This window comes from Neopelma chrysocephalum, unplaced genomic scaffold (assembly GCF_003984885.1).
Source record: "Neopelma chrysocephalum unplaced genomic scaffold, ASM398488v2 Primary Assembly neopelma1_23b, whole genome shotgun sequence".
Taxonomy (NCBI): domain Eukaryota; kingdom Metazoa; phylum Chordata; class Aves; order Passeriformes; family Pipridae; genus Neopelma; species Neopelma chrysocephalum.
In genome coordinates this window covers 11103752-11113909 of record NW_020897692.1, presented here as the reverse complement: position 1 = coordinate 11113909, position 10158 = coordinate 11103752, and the positions used below count along the sequence as shown (strand labels likewise).

At 42.2% G+C, this 10158-nt stretch overlaps 1 protein-coding gene across 3 annotated transcripts in view; it reads left to right on the top strand.

Annotated features, from left to right (window-relative positions):
* The window catches only part of SENP6 (SUMO specific peptidase 6), a 78050-nt gene that overhangs the window by 11708 nt on the left and 56184 nt on the right, over positions 1–10158 (top strand). Inside the window, exon 1 of one of the 3 annotated variants that reach the window (XM_027697060.1) lies at positions 2578–2626. The exons of the other annotated variants lie outside the window; for them this stretch is intronic. The gene's annotated coding sequence lies outside the window, so the exon portion shown is untranslated. Of the gene's footprint in view, positions 1–2577; positions 2627–10158 lie in introns of those variants that run through there. 3 annotated transcript variants of the gene reach the window in all.

Below are 10158 nucleotides of genomic sequence, written 5' to 3'. Positions count from 1 at the left end.
TTTGACGTATGTTTTGCCTCTGCAGCTAATTTAGGAAGCAGAAAGTTAAAGCATTTTTTAAGCACTAGGTCTCTATACCTATAAATCTAGGTTAGGCTACAATTCCATGCAAATTTCTTTGTATTACAAATTTCTTAGTACTTAAAACAATCCCATTTCTGGATGGATCTTATCTCTGCTGTGCTGTCACAGCTATGCTGTGCTAGTGTGGTTGAACAGGGGAGGGAACTGATATGATTGAAAAAAACTTTTCCCCTCCTCTGCTGCTCAAGGGGTTTTTGCCTGAATTAGTTTCCTTCCCCAGATTTGCTGTCAGTGCTCACATATCACAGGGTGCAGGATAGGAGCAAGAAGCCCCAGCTCTTAGGAAGTGAGAGGGATGTGTAAAACTGTTCATGTAGTGCTGCTTCAGAATGTGAAAATGCAACCTCACTGTGGTTACAGAGTTGATGTACTAGAGTTGATGGTAACAAAGCTGGAAGATAAAAAGCTATTTTGCATAGAAGCCTGTCTGGAAGAATTATGAAGCAATGGGGAAAGTAAATAAAAAAATATTTCTGTGTCAGGATTTTATGAGTACTTCTATCCTCTTAACAATATATCTGATGACTCTAAATGAGCCACAGATTAGAAAGCTTAGAAGCATTCTTTTTAATTTACTTAAATATGAGTCGGGATGAAGGCAATGATTCTGAGTACATTTAAATTAATTTACATTTTTTGTGTGAACACTGCAGTATCTGAATAGTTGGTTGCAGTTGTGATGGTCTAAGCATTTGTAAGATGAGACTTGTATTATTTCTTTACCAGTGTAACTGGGGGAAAAGAACGTAAACTTCAGATCTTCCTGGAAAAGCACCTGGGTCCTGAATTAAACCTTTGTTTGATTTAGGTTTCGTGTTCAGGATAGTTCTTAGACATGCAGAAATAGATGAGATCTCAGCAGATGAAAGACTTATAAAAGCTATTGTGTGTAATAGAAACCTTAAAGTCTCTACTGTTATATTGTGGGAGTGGTAAGGAGTAATTCTGGTAATCCAGTGATACATACGGAAAAGTAATTTTACTAGAAAAATTGGTCTTTGTGTGGACAGTAAATGCATCTGACTTCTTTGGTGAATTGACTTTACAGAATCATAGAATGGTTTGGGTTGAAAGAGACCTTAAAAGTCATCTAATTCCAACCCCCCTGCCATGGACAGGGATGCCATTCACTAGATCAAGTTGCTCAGGACCCCATCCAGCCTGGCCTTGAACACTTCCAGGAATGGAGCATCCAGAACTTCTCTGGGGAACCTGTTCAGTGCCTCACCACCTTCACAGTAAAGAATTTCTTCCTAACGTCTAATCCAAACCTTCCCTCTTTCCGTTTAAAACCATTGCCTCCCGTCCTATCTCTATCTGTCCATAGAAAAAGTCCCTCTCCCTCCTCCTTTATAAGCCTCCTTAAGGTACTGCAAGACCTCAGTGAGGTTTTTCTGAAGCCTTCTCTTCTCCGTGCTGAACAATACACCCCAGGGAAGTGGTCACAGCTCCAAGCTGCCAGAGTTCAAGAGGTGTTTGGATACTCTCAGGCACATGATGTGACTCTTGGGGATGGTGCTGTGCAGGGCTAAGAGTTGGGCTCCATAATGTTTGTGGGTCCCTTCCAACTCAACATGTTCTGTGATTCTGTGTTTCCACCTTCTGATCATCTTTGTGGCCTTCCTCTGGACCCACTCCAACAGGTCCATGTCTTTCTTGTATTGAGGACTCAGAGTTGGATGGTCTTCCCTTGTCGACTATTGCTGTCAATCCATCATAGAAGGCCACAAGATTGGTCAGGCACGATTTGCCCTTAGTAAAGCTGTGCTGGCTGCTTTGGATCACCTTCTTGTCTTTTATGTGCCTTAGCCTATCTCCTAGGAGGGTCTGCTCCATGATCTTCCCAGGTACAGAGGTGAGGCCCAGCTCTCCAGGTCCCTTGCAGCTCTCCACTTCTACCAAAATCCTGCCACATAAACCCAATACAGTATCACATCCAAAACAGTAAAGCAATTGGGGATGTTTTTCTAGTGAACTGTAGTATAGATTCATGTGGAATGATTTGCCTTAGAGCAAGAGGTACAAGACAGGCAAAAAAAATCTTCTGAGCTACTGTCTTCTGCTGGACACTGGCACTTCACTGAATACTATTTAAGTCACTCCTCATTTCAGTGTTTAGACAGGCAGAATTTTAAAGAATTTTTTTGTTTTGCAACTGCAAAACTTTGCTCTTACTTCATAGAGATTCACTGTGAACTTTTTTCCCTCCCATTTAGTAATTTCTTACTGACACTGTTGAGCGATTGTAACTCGTGCTAAAGGAGTTTACAAAACAGTGTCCACACACAGTAACTTTAAAGTGTTGATCTGCTTTCTGACGTGCATACTTTGTTTTGTAACCCAAAATGTGATAATTGGGTTTTACATGAAAAGACTGTATGGGGATTTTTAAAAGGTTGGCTTCAGGATGTGGTTAACAATGTCTTGATAAAAAATACAGATTTTTTTTTTTTCAGGAATTTTGTTAATTGGCTTTTTAAAAATGGCATGTAACTGATAACAGGTGTTCAAAAAAGCAATGACCTATGTCAGCTACACCTGTGTAAGTTGTCTATTTAAATTACAGGTAGTTTCTTGGGCTTGGAATTGCTATCTCCCTTGGTGTAACCGCACCAAAGGGAGCTTGTGGGGGAGGAAAAATTATAGTAAAATCTGCTCCACCATGCTGACTTTCTTGGGCAGAGGTACTGCAATTGGCTTCTGTTGACCTTAGGGTCAACTCTGCTGTTCTGAATATTTTCAGCTTCTGGGTGTTACAGTCCGGTTAGCAGCTGCAACAAGGTTTCTTAAATGGATACTATGAAGATGAGATTAAGGCACTAAATCCAGATGTTGAGGTCTCAAACAGAAAATGAAATTTATGGACCTGCAAAGCTACAGCACGGTATCTCCACACCATTCCTTCCCACTTAGATGAGGTATCAGTAAACCACACGTTCTGTAATTGATCTGAGTATGGAGGTGCAGTCTGGATTACAGGAGGTGTGGGGTCAGAGGTATCACTTAGGGTTACCTTTTCCTGCAAGGGGAGGTTTTTAGGGGTTCCTTCTGTCACGGGGAAGATGGTGCAATAGTGTTTGATCTGTGCATAGCATTTTTGGACAGTGGCTCGTTGGACCACTCCCTGAGGAGGTGGAGTTCCTGCTAAGACAAGCTTAGTGACTTTAAAAGGTCCCCTCTAAATTAGTGACTGTTCGCGGATAATTTTTTCTACTTCTTGAAAAGCAGTGCTTACAACAAATAGGCTGTTTTCCCACGTGGAATATAGTTTTTCAGCATCTTTAAAACTTTGTAAATAGAAACCTATGGTTCTGGTGGGGCCGTCAGGTCCTGTCTGCCATAAGTGGATAGAAAGTCCGGAGTTTGCAAATCCCCACTCAGTGTGGATGAGATCAGTAGGGTGAATAGGACCAAGCAAGTGGTATGTGTTGGCTTCGAAAATCAGAAGTTGTAAGGCTTCATCGTGAAGGGGGGTCCAATCCCACTGTGCTCTTTTCCTTAGCAAATCATGCAAAGGCCGGGCAATTATCGAGAAGTCGGGGATATGTTTTTTCCAACATATCAATAAGCCTAAAGCATGTTGTAAGTCCTTTTTGTTTTCAGGTGTTTTAAGCTGGTCAAGGCAGGTGAGGGTGTCCAGGGGAATGCAGACCATCCCTCCCCTCCACTAAATTCCTAAAAATTTTACCTCATATGAAGGAGGTTGCAGTTTTTCAGGGGGAATATGCAAGTCTGAGGATTTGAGGTGTTTAATAATGTCAGTTTGTGTTGTGTGTACAGGTGTTACTTAGTCTCCTGCACTAAGATGTCATCAGTATATTGGTATACTTTTACTCCTGATGCAGGAGAGATTAGTGACAGTTCTTGGGCTAATGCATGCCGCAGTCCGAAGGGGGGATGGGGCCGTGGCACAGCACGGGTTCGGGAAACAAAGGTAGGGTGCAGGTAGAATGATTTATTCAAGCGTGCACGCGGCTTTTTATCAGCTCAGGAGGGGAAAGGGCCAGAACATGGGGTGGTGCATGAGACAGATAAGTGGGGGGGACAAACCAGGATAGGGACATGGACAAAAGGGGGAGGAGCGCAGGAGGAACCGGGGAAAGAAAGGGCAAATGGAGGCTGTCTCCTCTCTGCAGCTTCTCCAGCCAATCAGCAGAGAAGCAGGGGAGCAGGGAAGTGAACAAGCCGGGACATGCCCGGGAGATACAAATTCTGGGGAAATATACAATGTGTATATACATAATAACTGTAAAGTCTGCATCATAAAATCCGTTCAATCGCGGTACATATTTTTCCACTTCTGAAATTGTCTCCATTCTGATTCTTGGTCCTCGACAAATGCATGATGTGCTGCTGTGGGTGAGTGAGCCTTGAAGAGTGAGCCCTGTGGAAGACGAGTGAAAGTGTATTGCTGACCTTCCCAAGTGAAAGCAAAGTGTTCTTGATCTTGTTCCTGTAGGGGAACCATAAAAAACGTCTTTGACATCTATTGTGGCCATTGTCTGGTGGGCTTGTTCCTGAATGGTGGCTATCAGCTCTGCTATATTTGGGACTGCTGCTGTAAGAAGTCCTGTGTTTGCATTAAGGCGCCGATAGTTAACAGTCTCAAGTTGCCATTGGGTTTACAGACAGGCCACAGAGGGGAATTGTAAGGGGAGTGTGTGTTAATCACTATCCTTTTTTCTTTTAAATCCTTAATAACTGGTGTGATTCCCTCTCGGGCTTCTAAAGGTAAGGGATAAGATTTGACATTAGTTACCAGGGAGGGAGGAAGTACAGGGGCTGGATTTAATAGACATAGATGTGTGATCTCCTTTCCAAAGACCCATATCTTTCCTTCCTCATCAATCCATGATTTTCCTTGTAGTAGATCTAACGCCAAGAAATTCATAGGGAACTTACCAAGAATCGTTAGGGTTTCTATTGCTTTCTCCTCCCCTGGCAGCCAACATCTCACCCTATCCATCCTCTGGGGCTGGATATTACCAAATGCATCTGCAACAAGCAAGCCTTTTCAAGAGGGAGTGATACCACAGGAGGCTGCATCTTCTAGTCTTACAGCCGAAATTTGAGCACCGGTATCTATTAAAAAAGTTATAGGGGTTTTATGGGGACCAGTAGGACAAGTTAGCAATAAGTTACCTTTTGAGTTTTTGGTAAGTCTTCTTAAAGAAAACCATCCTTCATCCCCTAGCTTACCTAATGGAGACGAAGGTGGAAGTTTTCCTGCTTGTCTTTTTCCTGCAACTCTATCACTGGAGGGGCAGGAGGCGAGGTTGTTTTCTGGGGTATCTCTTTAGTTAGGCCATGATTGGACCAGTATTTCTAGTTTTGTTATGGGTTGGTTATCCATAAGAGATCTTGCCCGTCTTTTCTAGCTCCTCTTTCCACAGGGCATACTATTTTTCTCTATACTATCTAAAACTATCACGTTCCCCTAGCCCAGGGGAAAATTATATCTTTCGGAGTCTAGCTGGAGGGATGAATGCCTTACTTTCTGTGCGTCAGATTGATTTGAGCATTGTGGGGATTATGGGTACTGGACCCTATTTTCTACCATAATTAATCAGTTCCTGTGCCACCTCCCCCCATGTCCAAACTTTATTTTCTCTGTGAAGTTCTCCAGGGGTTAAAGCTGCTTCTAGGTTGGCTGCAAGTCTTTCTCCCTTGGAAAGGCTTTCTATTTTCCCCTTTAATTGAATGCCAGTCGGTTTCAAGGATTCAGGGAGACCCCTAATTAAGGGACTCATTCTCTCTGGGTCCACAGGCAACATCATAGGAGATTCACACTTCGGGGTTAACTCGTTATCATACATCATCTGCAAACAAGCAGCCTTTTGAACACTCTCCACTATCTGATCGATATTACCTACTATGGCTAGGGGATCACCCTGTTCTAGTGGGTTCAGTCCACCAGCCCAGTAAGCAGCCCTCTGGGTTAGAGACCAAGGTGCTCTATGGTCTCCAGTAGTCAGGAAAACACCAGCACCCCAATATCCCTCAGCTTCCTTTTCTGACAACATAATCAGATCACCTCCAGTGAGAGAAACTCTCCATACATATTCAGTTTCAGATTCCTTAGAGGTTCTACTATACTCTTTTTTTAGTTTAGCCAATTCGGTAGCGGTATAAGGAATCCCTTTAGTTGTTATTAATGGGGTGTTATCATCCAAGCCCTCATAAGCATATTTGGTTTTAATTAAGGGGTGGAGAGACACTGGCACTTTTTCTACTTGATCACATAGGCGTTTCAGCTCAGAAAGGGGATATACCTCTTCAGATGATGCTTGCTGTTTCCCTTTTTCCCTCTCAACAAATTAGCGTACAATTCTTCACGCAGCACACCAACAGTAGCCCTTTCACTCCTTAACTCATCTTGGAGAGTTTTAATAGTAACCTCCTTCTCCTCAAGCTGCTGTTTAAATTGATTTTGTAAAGTAACAGTTTCCATTTGTTCTTTCAGTATTGTTCCCGGTTATTAACTGCTGTTAACACAACTGCACCTAGCACCGAATAAATGATGGGCTTTCCTTTACCCTTTTTAGCCTTTGATTCTACTCGTGGGATAGAGATCCTGTCCACAATTGTCTGAATATCATGCCAATTACCTTGTGCCTATTCCATTCCCAGAGGGGATGGTTTGGCACTAGATTCATCTAAGAGATTGAAAAGTGCTTTAGCTTTTGATTCCATTTTCTCCACAAAACAACAAGAACCAAAGAAAACTTCTACCACTTACTCCTCTTAAAAGTTACACCTACACCTTTGCACCGCAATGCAGTTTTCCCCACATTACCTTATAACCTTAGCACCGCAACGCAGTTTCCCTGAGTTTTCCCCCACACTAAACCCCTCACCTTAGTGCCGCAACGCAGTTTAAATCCCTCACCTTAGCGCCACAACGCAGTTTAACCCCTAGTTTAAACACACACAAACACACTCAAACACTTCCAAACAAAAAATTAAACACAGCAAAATTAAACTGTTGCACTCCTTGCCCTGAGGGATGACTCACGTCTAACCGACACCGAAAACTACGCGCTAACACCTCTCATAATGGGGGGGGGGAGTACATGCCTTGCTTAATTATTCCTGCCACAAAAGTAACAGCTTAACATAAAACTACACAGATACCTGTTTGAGACTAACACTCTCGACTTCAAGTATCCTGCCGACTACACCATAAGATGTTACAGTCTGGTTAGCAGCTGCAATGAGGTTCTTTAAATGGATACTAGGAAGATGAGATTAAGGCACTAAATCCAAGTGTTAAGGTCTCAAACAGAAAATGAACTTTATTTTTGTCAATAAGTAAGTGGTAAAAACGAGGGAAGGAGGGAGAAGATGGGGGAAAAATAAGGAAGGCGAAAAGCTACGAAATTAAACTACAAAAGGATTGCCACCACCAGTGAGGGAAGAAACCAGGTGCATACGACCTCAAGCAGTCAGCAGGAGGACCATCGAATGGAGGCAGGTGGTGAGCAGGGTGGATGGGTAGGCGGGACAGTGGCAGGCAGGCGAGATGGACGAAAGCGGGCACAGGGGTCAGCAGCCAAAACTGGACCCTGAGTTGAACCTGACCAAGCTGGAGGTGAGTGGGAGAGATGGAATGGAGTCAGGCGCGATGGAGCGAGGAGTGGGGCTAAGACCGGAACAGACTGGAACCTGGTGGACTGGATCTTGAACATGGCATGTCCTGGGCCCAAACAAAACTGAACTCCGTCTGTCTTGGACCCCCAAAACAAAAGACCACCAACAAAAAACTCCCTTGGTGACGCTGGGCACGGTCTTAAATACCCCGTGGTCGAAGCTCATTGGCCAGCTTGCCTCCGGGCAGACTCCTGCACACTGCCGATTGGTTTAGACCGTGGTATCTGGGCAGGCTGGCTCTGCCGAGGTGGGAAAATGTAACTTTTGTCTGCTGTAGACTCTCTAGGGGGGCTGGCAGGTAGTCTAAAAATGTCCTCTCAGGATGATGAAGACAACCCCGCCAGGAGTTAAAGACAGAGTCTGCCATTTTGTTCACCGAACCAGTCAATGTGAAAACAACAAAAAGAGCAAGAGATGAAACCATCTTTTACACTGGGTATGAAGGCATCTTGCTTGATAGTGTACATAGTGAAAATTGCAACATGGGGGTTCCAAATTTAAATCTTACTACAAAATAGTCAGCAACTTAGCCTATGTAACAGATTACTTGTTATCCCTGTTAAAAGAAAAAATAATAAATTCCTGTGTAGAATCAGATACCAAGTGGCCATCCAGATAAAGTAACTCAGGTGAACACTCTGGCTAACATGATGGTATACTTCTAGATTTAGATTTTTGTTAGGACCGAGAATGCTAGAGAGTGTGAAAAGTAATCCAGATCTGAGTGAGCAGAATGGAGATATTAAGACTGTTCTTGCATGGACAGCTGCATTGATCTGTAGCGGTGGACAAACTGTCCAATCCAGAAATGCTTAATTAAAAAAAAAAGAGTACCGGAAATATTAAGAAACTTTTTGAAAAGGAATGAAAAGATGCAACTGGAGTGTAAAATGTTTGCAGCCAGCTTGGGAGTTATTTAAAGATAGCATCTTGGAGGCTTACAGTATGCATCCTGCTTATTTAAATACATTTCAAAAGGCTCCTCAAATGTTGGCCTGGCTAAACAGCAGGGTAGGGTATAATATCTGAAATAAAACATCATACTTCTTAAATCTGATCTTTCATCTGAATAATGAAATGAGGAAATAATAACAAAGCTGGTGGATTTAACCTATGATTACAATGAGGTGAGGAAAAATTAGTTAGTAACTCCCAACAAGCATAAAAGCTATTGTTAAGTATTTCTTCAAACTCAGCAGGAAAGTTTCAGGAGTATCTGGAGGGTCAGTAGACAACCCTGCTGTGAAAGATGGCTTAGATAAGGTCATAGCTGAAGAATGGAATCGCTCACACTTGCTTTGACAACACTCTACAGACTTCTTCATGCCACCATCTTTCTTAGTAAGGAATGTGATAGAATATGTGACTCAAAACGAAACATCAGTGAAAGAAATTACAGTACATGAAGCAAGCTGTGAACAAGGCAGCAGGATCAAATGGCATTCATCCAAGTGTTGTAAGAGGAACAGGGAAATAAAGGAGCTAATGGGTGTAGCGTGTTACTTGTGGTTAGCATCATCTTTGTGCTACAGGTAAGGAAGGTAGCTAGAGTGATATCAGCTTTTTTAAAAGGCATTGGAAGTGTTTGAGGAACTTTACATCAGTGAGCTTTGTGACCATGCAACCCAAATTCATAGAAATTATAAGAAAGATCAGATTTGATTTCGTTGTTATGTCTGTAAAGTCCTTTACCAAAGGCTTTGGGAGAGGTTAAGTAGTCTCTGAATAAAATGGAAAGTTTTATAAGAAAAAATTGTCAACAGATTGAAAGAGGGCAAAAAAGTTTCATTTTGTTAATAGAAGGAGCTGAATTGAATTACATAAGGATCTATGTTAACGTTGGTGCACAGATGTAAGGAAAACGGTATGATAGCAAGGTGGCAAAGTTTTTAGATGTTTAACTTGGGTTAGTATAATGGCTGACTATTTAAAGCAAATTGTAGATGCTCAGTTTTTGAGTTATGTGGGTTGAAATAATACATGAAATTTAGTGTAGGTAAATGTCAAGTAATCTAAGTGAATGAGAAGTAGGAAAGAGGATTTTTGTAGGCAGTGATTGGCTCTGAAGTGGTTCTTAACCAATCATGAGTGAAAGATGGAATTATCCAGTACATAAAGATCAATGCAATTCTCCTTAGCAGTGAAAACAGGTCTAGGAAAGGAGTAAAAAACAAAAGGGAAAGGAAATAAAGAACAACTAGGAAAGGAATAAAGAACAAAACAGAAATATCATGTTGCTTCTGTAGAAATCCATGGGATCTTGAGTTTTCCTTGTAGTGTGTGTATCCTCATCTCAAAAGGGGTACAGTAGGCTAGAAGAGGTTCTGAAAGAAGCATCAGAGAGTTATTTAAAAGCATGAAACAGCTTTCATCTGAGGAAAAATTAAGCTGACTCACTTTTTCTGCCTGGGAAAAGGATGACCA